The 15,461-nt window shown below is 39.3% G+C and overlaps 1 protein-coding gene and 1 long non-coding RNA gene across 6 annotated transcripts in view; one reads left to right on the top strand and one right to left on the bottom strand.

Annotated features, from left to right (window-relative positions):
• The window catches only part of zgc:110716, a 154,818-nt gene that overhangs the window by 35,721 nt on the left and 103,636 nt on the right, over positions 1–15,461 (top strand).
• Positions 1–15,461, bottom strand: part of LOC147841270 (uncharacterized) — a 58,471-nt gene that overhangs the window by 14,235 nt on the left and 28,775 nt on the right. The window contains exon 3 of the long non-coding RNA XR_015503840.1: positions 4,433–4,574. This is a non-coding gene — a long non-coding RNA (uncharacterized LOC147841270). The remainder of the gene's footprint in view (positions 1–4,432; positions 4,575–15,461) is intronic.

Raw genomic sequence — 15,461 nt, forward strand, 5'->3', positions numbered from 1 at the left:
AGTCAATCCTATCTGATCAATAAAACTGTCAACGAAACATATGAGGCATAATAGTTCAGTTCAGTTATTTACTATAAATAATATGCCGTGCTAAACAGAAACACGTTGCAGTATATAACAGCTAAACAAACACTACTGCGCTACTTCACTAATAAAATAGCTTCACTACTGGAAAGCTAATTGATTTAGAAAGTAGCGACGCTACCGCCACGCTACTGAGAAATGTAGTTAAGTAGTTACTTGTAGCGATGCTACTGCCCATCACTGCTAACCTAAAGGGATTGTTCACCCAAAAATGAAACTTCTGACATCATTTTCTCATTCTTCACTTGTTCCAAACCAGTTAGTGTTTCTTTATTCTGAAGAATGTTGGAAAAGCAGCAGCCATTGATTTAGTATGCAGAATAGCATCTCTGAATGCTCAACACATCAAACCTTAAGGCAGATGGGCTACAGCAGCAAATTACCACACTGGGTGCCACTCCTGTCAGCTGTCACCATGTAACTGAGATAACAATTCACACAGGCTCACCAAAAAAAATGTTGCCTGGTCTGATGAGTCTCGATTTCTGCTGCAATATTCACATGGTAGGGTCAGAATTTGGCGTCAAAAACATGAAAACATGGATCCATCCTGCCTTTTTTCAACAGTTCAGGCTGATGTTGGTGGTGTAATGGTGTGGGGGATATTTTCTTGGCACACTTTGGGCCCATTAGTACCAGTTGAGCATAGCGTCAACGCCACAGCCTACCTAAGTATTGTTGGGCCATGTCATAAAGCGTGAATCATCTCAGACTGGTTTCTTGAACCTGACAATGAGTTCACTGTACAAATGGCCTCCACAGTCACCAGATCCTAAACCAATAGAGCGCCTTTGGGATGTGGTAGAAAGGGAGATTTGCATCATGAATTTGAAAGGATTAAGGCAGTTCTGAAGGCAAAGGGTGTCCAACCCCGTAATTGTGAGGTGTACCTAATAAAATTGGCCAGTGAGTGTATATACATATATCTACACACACACACACACACACACACACACACACACACACACACACACACACACACACACACACACACATTCTGTTGATTAGTTCTATGTTTTTAACTTGTCCTGACCAGTTATGAATGACGTAGAATAGCATACTTTTACTTAACTAATTTAGACAAATTCCGACTTTTTTTTTTAATTATCTATTATTATCGTCATCATCGTCAACTTGTTTTATGATCTCTTTCAAAACCATCCTTGTTGTTGATGGAATAATGATGAATTGTAAACTGTTGTGAAGAGATTTGTCAACAGGCTAATGTGGAATTTTGGGAGGGAAATGGAAAGCAGGTGCATGTTGGCTGAAAGCACTCTGAAAAGCCTCAACAAGAAGGGTGGGTGTAAAAAGTAAACATGGCACTCGTGTCTGGACAAAGACCGACATTGTGTTGTGCGCCATAACTTAATCCATTTCATATTGAACGTTTTAAATGGGTCTGAAATCAGAGCTCTCTCTCACTCATTCTCTGGGGTACTTTTATTATTTTGTATGATTAATAAAGGAAATATTTCCCAGAAATGAAACTTCTGGTCTCGTTCATTCATCATGTCTTTTCGTGTATGACTTTGTTTCTTCCATTGGAGTGATTCTGCAGAATGATTGACAGAATTGGACAGAATAAGGGAATGAGGATTGTATGATTTGGAAATAATAACAGCCTAAATTTTACATGTTTTGCATGGAAATGTTTTGCACGGTTTCAGAAAAGTAATAGACACAATGTGCACCACCTCTTTACTACTTTATTTATATTATTTATACTTAATAACAGGGCGGGTGAAGCAGTGTCACAGTAGGTAGTGCTGTCGCCTCACAGCAAGAAGGTCGCTGGGTCAAACCTCGGCTCGGTTGGCGTTTCTGTGTGGAGTTTGCATGTTCTCCCTGCATTCGCGTGGGTTTCCTCCGGGTGCAAAGACATGCGGTATATATATTGGGTAGGCATCCGCTGGGTAAAAACATGTTGGATAAGTTGACGGTTCATTCTGCTGTGGCGACCCCGGATAAATAAAGGGACTAAGCCGACAAGAAAATGAATGAATGAATAACAGGGCGACATGGTGGCTCAGTGGTTAGCACTGTCACTTCAAAGCAGTGACAACTGGTTCGAGTCCCGGCTAGTTGGCATTTCTGTGTAGAGTTTGCATGTTCTCCTCGTGTCGACGTGGGTGCTCTGGTTTCCCCCACAGTTTGAATTGAATAAACTAAAATTGGCCATACTGTGTGTGTGAATGTGTATGGATGTTTCCCAGTACTGGGTTGCAGCTTGAGGGGCATCCACTGTTTAAAACATATGCTGGATAAGCTGGTGGTTCATTCCACTGTGGCGAACCCTGGTGAATAAAGAGACTAAGCCGAAGGAAAATTTATGAATACTTCATAACAAAAATTATTTATTTTTCTTTCCATTAATGTTCTCTGTCCCGTATTATATCGTAATTTACATCCTTTACATCTTAACCAACCTTACCCATACCACCTAACCTACCCAAGTCCTACCACAAGTGTTCTACGATACATTAAATGTCCCGTAAAGTGCTTTGAAATGATCATTTTTTATTCACTGTTTGATGTAATCTCAACTGAAACACGAAGAGTAGGTGGGACATAGTGTAGCTCCTCCCCTTTTTAAAAGCAGCCAATAGGGTTTTGTTTTTATCACTGCTCTGAGAGTGGTTGAGCTTAAGTGCATCAAATAAAAAGCAAATGAGAAACGTCTTGAAGTAGAGGTCTGCATGGGACTAACTTTTTAGACATACTCCCGCAAGGTTTTATTCCGCACCCAAATGCTCCCGCCATATATTCAGTCTTTATTCACCCGCCCCACCCCGTTTTCTGCTGGGCCTGACCGTTCCTAATTTAGATCTGGTTTGTAAAATCTCATGTTTAGATTGGGTACTACCAAAAGAGAAAGATAACCGATAAAACTGTGTGTTGTGCAAGGATTGTTGGATAAATGTCAGTTTTGTTTGCCCCTTTGTCATGAGACATAAGAAGGCCCACAAGGAATCTGCGCGTGCAGAATTCCGCAGATTTTCCGCCGATTTTTCGCAGAATTCCGCAGATTTCTGCCGATTTTTAGAACATCATTAATTCTGTTTATTTACTTGAGTAAATATGTAAATCTGAATTTATTCAGTTTTTATTCAGTAATTTACTACTTTTTATTTCATATATTAAGGTTTTAGTAATGATACTCGCTGGATACTCCCAAAATAATTCCGCAGAAATCCGCAGATTTTTACCAAAATTTCTTCGCAGAAATAGCAAAAAATGTCCGCAGATTATGTCTGGCCCTAGACATAAGTGCTGCCTTAAACCTGAGGTTCCAGTCTTGTGACTGCTAAAGAGTAAAACTTTGAGGTATTATCACGTCACACACTGGACCAGCTCTATACCCTCACCAGGGTGCTCAAGAATTCATGGGAGTATGCCCAACCAGTCCACAAGTGTTTTGTGGACTTGGAGAAAGCATTCGACTGTGTCCCTCGTGGCATTCCGTGGAAGTGCTCTGGGAGTATGGGGTTAGAGGCACTCTGTCAAGGGCCGTCTCGTCCCTGTATGAACAAAGTGGGAGTTTGGTTCGCATTGCCGGCAATAAGCCAGACTTGTTTCCAGTGCATGTTGGACTCCATAAGAGCTCACCAATTCTGTTCATAATTTATATAGACAGAATTTCAAAGTGCAGCCTTGGGCTGGAGGGGGTCCAGTTCGGGGACCACCAGATTTCTTCTCCATTATTCGCAGACAATGTTGTTCTGACGGATTCATCGAACATGAACCTTCAGCATGCACTAGAGCGGTTTGCTGCAGTGTGTGACACTGCTGGGATGAGAATCAGCACCTCCAAATCCGAGGCCATGGGGCTCCACTGGAAAAAGGCGGTTTGCCATATCCAGGTTGGAGAAAAGTCCTTACCCCAGGTGGAGAAGTTCAAGTATCTTGGGGTTTTGTTCATGAGTAAGGGAAGGATGGAACGTGAGATTGACAGGATAGGTGCAGTGGCAGCAGTAATGCAGTACTGGTTCATTGTGGTAAAGAAGGAGCTGAGCTAAAAGGCAAAGCTCCTAATTTACCGGTCAATCTATGTATGTACCCTTGTATACATTTCTGTAGAGTGCTAAACACGTCACAGGAGGTACTTTTCTTGCAGTAAATCCGCATAAATCCACCAGAGTCTTCTGTGCACTGACTGACTGATCATGTTTTCAAAAGCACCGATTCACCAGCGCCCACCACCTTCCCTAAACCTAACAGACAATATTTTCAAAAAGCAATCCAGAAAATGAAAAGCCCTCGCAGGATATTTATCACGTTTTCAGATTTCACGACATTCTCAGCCTGTTATTAACTTGTTTATTTTATTTTTTGGCTTAAGTTTTACCTGCTTTCTGGAACCGTTCTTCTCCAGACTGCAACCCTGTCGTTGCAGTCAGCTCCACTCTTCGTCTCAAGTCCGCCGATGTATGAAGCAAGCAAACTGGTAACAGCGGGAAACAGCCATCCACATGGAGATAAGCGATCAGCTGGTAGTGTGAAAAGAAAGAGAAGCCATCAGCGGCGTCAAACCACCCCGTAGCATTCGTTTTAAATGACGAAATGCAGCCATACGTAGCTCTGGCTACATAATTCACACTCTTTCAAAATGTATACGGTGGTACATATTTACAATAAGCCTGTGTTCCTTAATCCGTCCATAGCCATAAAAGCTATCTCTCATGCTTTTGCATTAAGATGTTTACAAGCCTGTAACTGAATAAAATAAAAATGAAAGATTTTGAAAAACAAGACGGCAGAATAAAATAAACAGGATTAATCATTTTTGAGTGAACTACTTTAACAAAATCTCTATTTATTTTCCCACTTGTCCTTCCTGTTTTTAACGTCTCACTTGCTGAATCCTTGTTTTTGTCTACACATTTTCCAACACGTCTTCTTTATTTGACAAGATGTCATGAATGAAAGAAAAACAAACACGATTCGTCAGTCGCGTGAGATGCCAATCTCAACGATGCACATGGCGAACAACAACATCCCTCGCAGTACGCTAAAAACCGTGTGCTCATGGAAACACTGAATTAGGCCATTTCATAGCCCTCCACCCTCAATATCGTTTGCAGGATGTGACACGCAAGCTGTGAGGTAAGCCTCCGTGCACTGGATCAAACTTCTGGAGCCCAGCGGGGTGTTTGTGCCTCACACAGACATAAGAGAATCAAGTTTGCGACAAAGATCATATGGAATCACTCTGCAGGTCTGTAATACAGCCAGGCTTTCCTCATGATAGATGACTGGACTTGCTCTTGCTCACTGTCTGTCTGCTTGATTTCCGCTGAGCGTCAGAAACAAGTGCTCTGGTTGGCTGGATTGATTTTTGACCTTTCTTCCGCACATTTTTTTTCCAAAACTAAAGTTGAGGGATTTTCCCAAGCCTGAACCAGTGTGTGTGTGTGTGTGTGTGTGAGGTCGGGGTATTATTTATAGGTTCTCGTTAGCTTAAATGGAGAAAGGTCTGTTTTGAATGTGATAGTACATTTCCTTTTATTGGATGAAGTTGTATCCAAAGGAGCAAAAAAAGCACATCTTTGATGAGTTAATAGCGCGCGCGCACACACAAACACATACAGAAACACACATACAGAAGTACAAACAGATATTTTGCCTTGTTTTTATGCAACATTTGACTCAATTAAAAAAAAAAATTGTCAAGGTGGAATAAATTTGTTGGAAATCTTTGCAAATTTCGAACCCAGCTGAAAGGATCACTTTCAGAAATGCTCAATCTTCCCCTATCCCTGGCACACACATTTACCTATATATACCAAGCGGCAACCTCCCGCTCTCCCTCGTGAAGCACATACTGAAGTAACTGGAACTGCATTTCATCAATAATCTGCTAGTTCTGGCTCTATAATAGAGCACATTTCCATTAAGCCCACTGTTAAAATGGGCAACTTTACAGCAAAAAAAAAAAGTTGTTTACAGCCTGGTAAAAAGAACAATTTTAGTGTATATAGCTAAAATTACACTTCATGACAACTGTGAGGGGGGTGATTTTTTTTTTTATAACACATCCATTTCCTTTATATTAAGTTATATTAAGTCTGCATAATTAAGGGCAGGGCAACTTGACTGACAGCTAGGTCTGGCTGGTCACCATCACTTCACATCAGATGATTCCGGCTGATAAGCCGCTAAACTGATTTTGACCATTTTTAAAATTTTGTAATTTAATCACTTTCCCTAAATGTGTGTATATTTCTTTCTAACATTGTTTTTTTTATTACCACAAAGCGAGGTGGCACGGTGGCTCAGAGGTTAGCACTGTCACCTCACAGCAAGAAGGTCGCTGGTTTAAGAGCCGGCTGGGCCAGTTGGCATTTCTGTGAGGAGTCTGCATGTTCTCCTCGTATTTATGTGGGTTTTCTCTGGGTGCTCCAGTTTCTCCCACAGTCAATAGACATGCACTATAGGTGAATTAGGTAAATAAAATTGGCCTTAGTGTATAAATGTGAGAATGTATGGGTGTTTTCCAGTACTGGCAGCGGCTGGAAGGGCATGTGCTGCATAAAACATATACTGAAATAGTTGGCAGTTCATTCCGTTGTGGCGACCCCTGATAAATAAGGACCAAGCTGAATGAATTAATGAATGAATTAACTATCAAAGCTCTCAAAATGACCACATGCATTCAGCGTCTTTTCCTTGTGACGTTGAATGTGCAACTTCCTGCCAACAAAAACATTACTTTCTGAGAGAAAAAACATAAGTTTACTTAAGACATGTCTTACAAAACAACATTTTCAGTACCTTGTGAAAGTGAAAATGAAAGTGAGGTGCTAAACTTAGCCGGCGGTTCTTAATGCTGTGTTCACACCAGACGTGGAATGCGTGGATAAATCCTGCTATTCGCGCTTTAATAGCCGCATGAACATTTAAGTTTACTCGCTTCATTCACTCGTCAAATTCACTTTAGAACAGGCGCGGATTCGCGTGATGGGCAGGGCTTCTGTCTGCCCGGTGACTTTAGCTTCAATTCTAAATGGCTAACTTGGATTTTATTAAGAAAATAACAGTGTTTATGTGCTTTAGGAAGGCTGAAAAACAGGGTCGATACGTTTAGGGCAGTGTCTGAGTCCACTAGATCCTTTCAGAGGTGCATCCAGCTCTGAGCTCATAAACTCCTCTAGAAACTTAACCTGGATGATGGAGGCTTTCAGCGGTGCTTCTGATTGAGCCGAGCCCAGTTTGATGAAATGTTGTCGGTGTCGGCTGAAAAATTTACCCCGGGACACCAACAACAGGTGCTATGTCACAATCAAGCCCCCACAAGAGCAAGCTCCTGATTGCTTAACGCGGCACGAATATCCGCTTAAGTTCAGATTTTTGAACTTGTGTGATTCACGCGCAACGCGTGTTAAGCACATCAAACGAGCAAGACGCTCAATTCGCGCTGCGCCATTTGTGCATATCACGCCCTGCTCTGCACACCATCTGCAGGATGTCTATTCGCGTGTTTGCATTGACTTAACATGTAAATCACTCGCGCTTGATGCTTCTTCCGCGTCTGGTGTGAACGCAGCATTCTATTTTTATACATTTATACTTCTGCATTGAGTGATCAATGTGACCCACGCCGATTGCCTTGCGCATAGTTGCACATTTATACTTCTGCTGTTAGTGTGCTGTGTGCTGTTAGTGTTGCTCTGCAATAACACTTCCAAAACGCTAGCTGGCAGCGGGTTATTTTTCTCTATGTCGAGTTTTTTTGAATGCTACCTTAATGTACAAGTAGCTAAAATTTGCTCATTCAGAGCTGGGAACCGACAGACGGGAACCGGAAATCGGCAGACCTAAGTTTTTAATTTAAATCATTTGGTAAACACAAAACAAATTTCCAGTTTTCAAATGGAGCTCTTTCAACAGTCTCCATAATTGTTGTTAAACATTCGCTCCGACAAGTTCGCGCGTCAAACGTACTCGTCAGCACTACCAAGCCGACCAATCACAGAGCTTGCACTATGTGCCTTCGCGACGTGTAGTTACATTTTTTTCTGTGTTGGCATCAACCATGGTGAGGTCTATGCGACAGCAAGAGGGCTTGGTATTACCTGTATTAACATATACCATCCCCCCAACCCCACCCGTGCCTTAATTCGCCTTTTTAGGATAATGCTGTTAGTGTAATATTGTTGTTTTTTAGTTTAATGACTTCATAAAATATCACAACAGACATTCAACGCTTCACCTTAATATCTCAATAGAAGCTTTGAATGTAAATATAACGTCAGACTGACCACTATGGTCATTCTAGTAGTTCCAGATCTCTGGTAGTTCCAGTGTTATTTATAGGTTCTCGTTAGCTTAAATGGAGAAAGGTCTGTTTTGAATGTGATAGTACATTTCCTTTTGTTGGATGAAGTTGTATCCCTTCAAAGGAGCAAAAAAAAAAAAAAAAAGCACATCTTTGATGAGTTAATAGCACTTTGGATCTCTGGAGAGTCAATCCATCTCGCAGAAACTGCGCTGAAAACATTTCCATTGTGACAGGAATGTCTTGATCTTTAATGAGAGTAATTGAAATGGGGCATAGATCAATGTGAGCGTATTAGAGAGGAAGATTGATTGAAAGAAAATAAGCAGTTCAAATTGAAACCCCACTGAATACTAAATCCTCTGAGGTATTTTTCCTTTGGGACTTGTGGAATTGCTCATAAAAGCATGTTTGGGTGAACGCATCATTCGCTCATGCAGGAACAAGGTGGTTATGTGTTGACGATCATAATGTATGTCAGAGATTCAAGCTTTTTATTCCTGGTTTCTATTATGCTAATGAGTAATGCTGTGCTCAGCCATGCAAGTGACAGACGATTGGCCATTCAACCGTGTGCTTTTTTTGATTGTGGAGACCATCGATGAAAATAACCGCCGTCTTCTGTCCAAGTTTCTGAATGACAAATTTTATTGCGTGCAATTATCAGCGTGTGTTTCCATTTGATCGTTTGTCTAGATGTCCAAATAGATTAGAAGCTCTCTTAGAGGAGCATCTCTGCAGACGATTTGCAAAAACTGCACTGTTTCAGTTCTCTGTGGATCATTCAACCTCTAATTTAGGCTTTATGTGCAGGGCTGAAGTGACAACCCAGCCAGGCACAGGATGTCAACATGACGTCAGATTGACAATGTATCCCAACATCATAGGGACTTTGCATTTTTGAGAAAATAAAAATCATTTTGACGTCAGAACCCAACGTCAATGTCCAACCTAAAATCAACCAAATATCCCATCTAATTATGTAAATGCTTGACATTGTATGGACCTTACCACTATGACAACTATCAGACGTTGGATTTTGGTTGTCATACCTGACGAATAAATAACAGTATTTGACGTCAATATGACGTTGGCTTAAGATGTTGGCTCGACGTTCAAACACAACCTAAAATCATCACAATATCAATGTCATTTGATGATGTTATTGGATGTCAAAATAACGTTGACCTTTGAAGCTATATAGACATTGAATTTTGGTCATGACCTAAATCTAACCTAGTATCAATGTCTTATGACATTAGCCCCTTTCACACATACAGACCTTTCCGGAAAATTGCCGGCAATTTTCCGGAAAGGTTGTATGTGTGAACAGGTCCTTTTTGAAAATACCGGTAAATTCGTTCTGGCTATTTTCCGGAAAGAGAAGTTGTAACATTACCGGCAATTTGCTGGAATGCTGCGCTGTGTGAATGCAGAAGGAAGATTACCGTAATAAGCGCGTGCACGTCTAGAACGTGCTGACGTGAGACGTCTGCTTTAGCCAATCACAACAGTCAGACGCATTTACGTCCGCGCGGTTTGTGAGAATAAAAGCCTTTGAATATTTTTCCAGACACATTTAGCTGCTAGAAGTTAGTCAGATCACGTTTATATGTTCTTCTTAATGCCAACTGTGTAAATAATCATCGATGAGATGCTTATGATAAGCCGTTGTTTGTTTACCTTCAAGCTTTGCTTGTGCCTGTGAAACAGCCTGTGAGCGCCTGCACACGCACATATTATGAACATCTTGACATGCGAAAGTGATCCTGCGAAAGTTGTTCACAATATTGATCATCCACAGAGTTTGTAATTTAGTCAAATGTTTACAAATACAAGCGCAGCCGTTTAAAGCTCATTTGTGGTGAATGATGTCAGAATTTACCGGTATTTTGGAATGGATGTGTGAATGCTCTTTTCCGGAAAATTTCCGTAACGTCCTCGTCTGTGTGAACAGCGCTTTTTTCAATATACCGGTAAAGTCGTTCCGGAAATTTTCCGGATATTTACCGTTATCAGTGTGTGAAAAGGGCTATTGTGTGCCTGCTGGGAAAATCTGTGACCTCATAGCAAAACCTGACACACAAACACACAGATGTACAAACTAGAGCTGTCATGATTATAAGTTTCAAGGTATACCATGGTTAAAAAGTGGTTAGTATTGCCATAAAAAATTTTTATTATCATTAAACCAATTGATTATCGTGATCTTGTAAATCATGTGACATTGTGATTAATGTAAATGCATATTTATATACAGGAGACAGTTGATTAATATATTCATGTACACTGAAATAATTGACACTTTAAACTAACTCAAAAAGGTTGTAATTTGTTACAGTTAATTTTTTTCCTCATAGTATACCTTTCGTTCATATTATTATAACATATTTAATCTAAATCAAATATTATTATTATTATTATAACATTTAATCGGAATCAAAAATATTAATTGTGGTCAAGAAAGAAAAATTACATTCACACAAAGTAAAAATATTGTTTAATATCGAGTCACTAAATATAAAACAAAGTAGAAAACTAAACATTGTTACCCTTAGATCAAAGTATAATCTTGCTTTGGAAAAAAAATACAGTAATTTGTTAAGATTTGTATCCACAGATACAGGGACACTGGAGCGTTTTAAAGCTGTGAAGATCAGCCTTACATGCTGACATACGAGCGATTCGCTGAAAAATCGACTGATCTTCACGGCTTTAAAACGCAGCACTTTCCCTGTATCTGTGGATGCATGCAGTAAGCAGTTGTAAATTCGGTGAACTGATGACCTTCATGGCCAATCACAGTCATTTCTGTTGAGCATGTGAACACAAAGGCAAATCAGCGCTGTTTAGGAACACGCTAAACAGCGCTTAAATGTTAGCAGGAAATGGACGTTTTGTAAATCTCAGTATCAATTAGTATCGAATTCCAGTACATCCCAATTTCAAACAACCTATATATGAACAATGCTGTGATAAATGTGGTCATACAGTTACATCTCTAGTACAAACACTTCTTTTGTATTGTTTTTATGCAAGATTTCCCTCAAAAATCTTTAAAATAGTGCACTATAATACACTATCTTTGCAAATTTCAGTGTTGCAATGATCATCCCTTACAAATAATACTCAATCTTCACCAATCCCGGAGATAGAAACAGTAAACACACCAAAGCGTTGATTTTAAAAGACGAAAAACTCTAGAATAGGCCTTGTTTTTGCTTGCTTTCTCTCTATTATTCACTAAAGTGTAGTTATTCATGCTGCTTGGCTTAGAGGAGATCATTCAGCTTCTTGGCCCTGAACAGTGGATGAGTTTTTGTTTTCACTGAGAGCGAACAGAGGTCCACGGTTTGTTTTTCAACTGCCCGATCCTTTCTATTTATGGAAGGGAATCTTCAAAGATAGCAATTTTTGAGGAGATCAAGAAAAACAGGGTGATATTATACAGTTCCGGCCTTTGCTGTAGAAACAGTTTGAGGCATTTCCTCCCGTTCCATGTGATTCGAGGAAAAACTAAAACAAAAACAGTGGCTCATTTCAAGTCAACTTGCGCTTACAGTTGTACAAACATCTGCAATGCTGAGCTGTACGTTCTATGTTCCTATTACAGCTAGATTTAAGCTAATCAGCCATCTTTGCACCAATTTTTTTATTTGGCATATCGTGTATCTGTTTTTAATTTAAAAGATTTATTGATTTATAGCAACATTACAATGATTTGTTTTTCCAACATTTGTTATTGACGTCTGTTAAAATGTTTAAAATGCTGAGCTCTACATTCTTTAATCATATTTGAGTTATATTATTATTATGTAAGCAGATCTTTGACATCAAATACATACAATAAATCAGATTTTTGACCCTATCATGTAATTCAGATTTAAAACGTGACATGTTATATTATCATATTAAAACGTGACATATATAATACACCCTTTCATAAGATGTCAATCAAATTTCTGGTTTTCCCAGAAGACCCCAAATATAATTTATTATAGCTCGTCAAATTGACCCCTGTTTTGATGTAAGCATTTATATTTATATTTTTGGAGTGTCCATTTAAATGAAAATTAGCTTCTACATTCCAGAAAAGGGCAGAGCCTTTAAATGCTATTCCAGCCTGATCTCACGAGAAAACGTAAGTATTTTACGTTTTGCCAGTTTAGTGGCTAATTCGTACGAATTCGTACGAGTTCAGTCGTACGAAATGGTACGATTTTAAAAAGTAGGCGTGGCACCTGACCCCACCCCTAACCCCAACCGTCATTGGGGGATAAGCAAATCGTACTAAATTGTACGAATTAGATCGTACGAATTCATACGAATTAGCCACTAAATGAAAAAGTTACGAATTGCCGTGAGATTGTGTTGGCTATTCTGACAAAACAAGCTTATCTCAGACAACCGAAATGTCAGAATTTAATAGTATTGAATTGAGGCCTTACATGGTCAATTAGTCATATTTAAAGTCATAAAAATATAAAGAGGAAGAGGTCACAACTTCTAGGGCTCTATTTTGACGGTCCATGCGCAAAGTGCAAAGCGCAGGGCGCAAGCGCTTTCAGGGCATGTCAGAATGCACTTTTGCTAATATAGGGACAGAAAAATCCGCTTTGCGCCGTGGTGCATGATCTAAAAGGGTTGAGCTTATTTTCTTAATGAGTTATAGGTGTGTTTTGAGAATAAACCAATTAGAGTCTTATCTCCCATTCCCTTTAAGAGCCAGTTGCGTCGCGCCATTAGCGCATTTGCTATTTACATGACGTAAAGTAAATGTAAGTTGAAAAACTGAGCATTTCACTAGCAAGAAAACAGTTAAACAAAGCAGCTACAGCGCGAGAATGAGAGATAAGGCATCTCACAATCTACTTTAACTTTCTCTCTCGTGGCTAGGGAAACTTCTTGTACGCACAGACATCAATTAGCCAATAAATTATTAATTTTGTTTGTTAAGCGTAAAGATTTGTTTCAAAACTATTTCTAAATTCAGTTCTAATTTTTAGCAAATTAATAAATAAACAACAATAACGAAGTGTGCTCAAAAAACTGAGTTATATCCTAATATACATGCTGTGCCCCATATGGTTCAAAACCTGACAGGTGGGCAAATCTAAGCTTGTTTTTAATAAAACAAAAATAAATATGGATATAATAAATAATACTGCTAATAATGATAACATTATACAAAAGCAAATTGTCATGAATGAACTGAAAAATGAGCGCAGACAATCATTCACACGCGCTGCTCCTGCTCCCAGTCTGAATCCTCATTGTTTACATTCAATTCAATCCCATTCAATTCATTTTTATTTGTACTGTATAACGCTTTTACAATGTAGATTGTGTCAAAGCAGCTTCACATAGAAGATTATAGTGAATTGAAACAGTTCAGTTTTCAGAGTTTAAGTTCAGTTCAGTTTTAGTTCAGAGTCCAAACACTGAAGAACAAATCCTTCGTTGCACAGATCTACAAGTCCTGAACCATGCAAGCCAGTGGCGACAACAGCGAGGAAAAAACTTCACCAATTGGCGAAAGTGAAGGATAAAAACCTTAAGAGAAACCAGGCTCAGTTGGGCACGACCATTTCTCCTATGGCCAAACGTCTTGTGCAGAGCTGCAGTCTACATACATCAGATAAAATACCTGTCGATCATGCGATGTGAAACCGGAGTAACAGCCTTTTATGCAGAGGTGTCTCCAAAGTTTATATAATATGATGATCTTAATTTGACTAAGCATGGCTATGAAGTAGTAATATATAATGGGGTATATACGATGGTTTGCCCAGGGTGTTATTTAAACTAGAACTGCCACTGAGTATTATTACTAAATTAAGTATGGAATTATTCACAAACCAGTTTTTTAGGACCAGTCACTGTGTTTACATGGACATCGGAAATTAAATTATTTGCCAAATTATTAATTTCTCAAATTTAACAGCAGTTTGGCACTTTCACTTTCATTCAGAAACGTTTCCTACATGACTCCCATGACAAGTAGATATTAGATGCAGGAACTGCTGGAGAGTGTGGTTTTATTGAAATGTTTGATACCTCATGGCGAATGGGAGAAGAAAAAAAAACCTCCACATTTTTTGGTAACTTAGATGCATTCGGTAGGTAGCGTCAATAAAAATTGTGTGTATCCAGACTATCCTGTCACAAAATATGGCAAAAATCCTACACGACGGTAATAATATAAGGTTGTTTACATGTTTACACTCGGAGAGCCACATTTACAGTGGATCTTTCAGTCTATTTTGTTGTACCATAATATTGCAGTGATATTAACATACTGTAAACTTAGTAAGAAAATCTTTTTGACAAAGGTGTGTCTTTAAAAACTGAAAGAGTACTGCTGACGATAGCAACTAACTTTGCCATCTGAATGAACAAACTAAGGGCACTGATCACACACACTTACCAAATCTGTAGAGACAGGACAATCAACACAAACTGGAAACGTGTCTTTTTTTTTAAAAAAAGGAGACGAGCGGCAAATCCGGATTTCTCCATTTCCAAATGAGAAAAGCTCTTGGGTAAAAATGTTTCTCACAAACGCATTTCTGTCGCGTGCACTGTATTCCACATGTGAGTCCAGCTGCGATCTTATAGCGGGAAATGAAAACAAAACCTTCGTTGCAGCACATTAATAAACGCAACACTTTTTGTTCTTCCACTTGTTTTAGCAACACAACGTGACATCTCTCTGCCGTCTGAACAATGTAACAGGTAAAAACAGTCTTCGAAGCTATCATGCATATTAATAAATTTGCATATACAATAGAGCGTGCTGATTGGTTTGAACCAAGTCTTTCTCATCGCCACTCAGAGACGTCATGATGCACTCAGAGGTACAGACATTGTCTCCACGCTGGATTGCACACAAGTATCTAATCGGCGTGACGCAGCTTTAAAATTTTCGAAACCAGAGGAACGAATTTGCTTGAAATAACGCAAAAACAACCAATTTTCCAGTTTTTAGTGAAATATGTGTGTCCTAATGTGTTTTTAGCAGTGTAGGCCCCACATATACGACTGTGAACAGCTCAAAAAACGTGTTTTGGTGTTTCATGACCCTTTAAAGAACAGATTT

This window comes from Danio rerio, chromosome 12 (assembly GCF_052040795.2).
Source record: "Danio rerio strain M-AB ecotype USA chromosome 12, GRCz13ab, whole genome shotgun sequence".
In the NCBI taxonomy this organism is placed as follows: domain Eukaryota; kingdom Metazoa; phylum Chordata; class Actinopteri; order Cypriniformes; family Danionidae; genus Danio; species Danio rerio.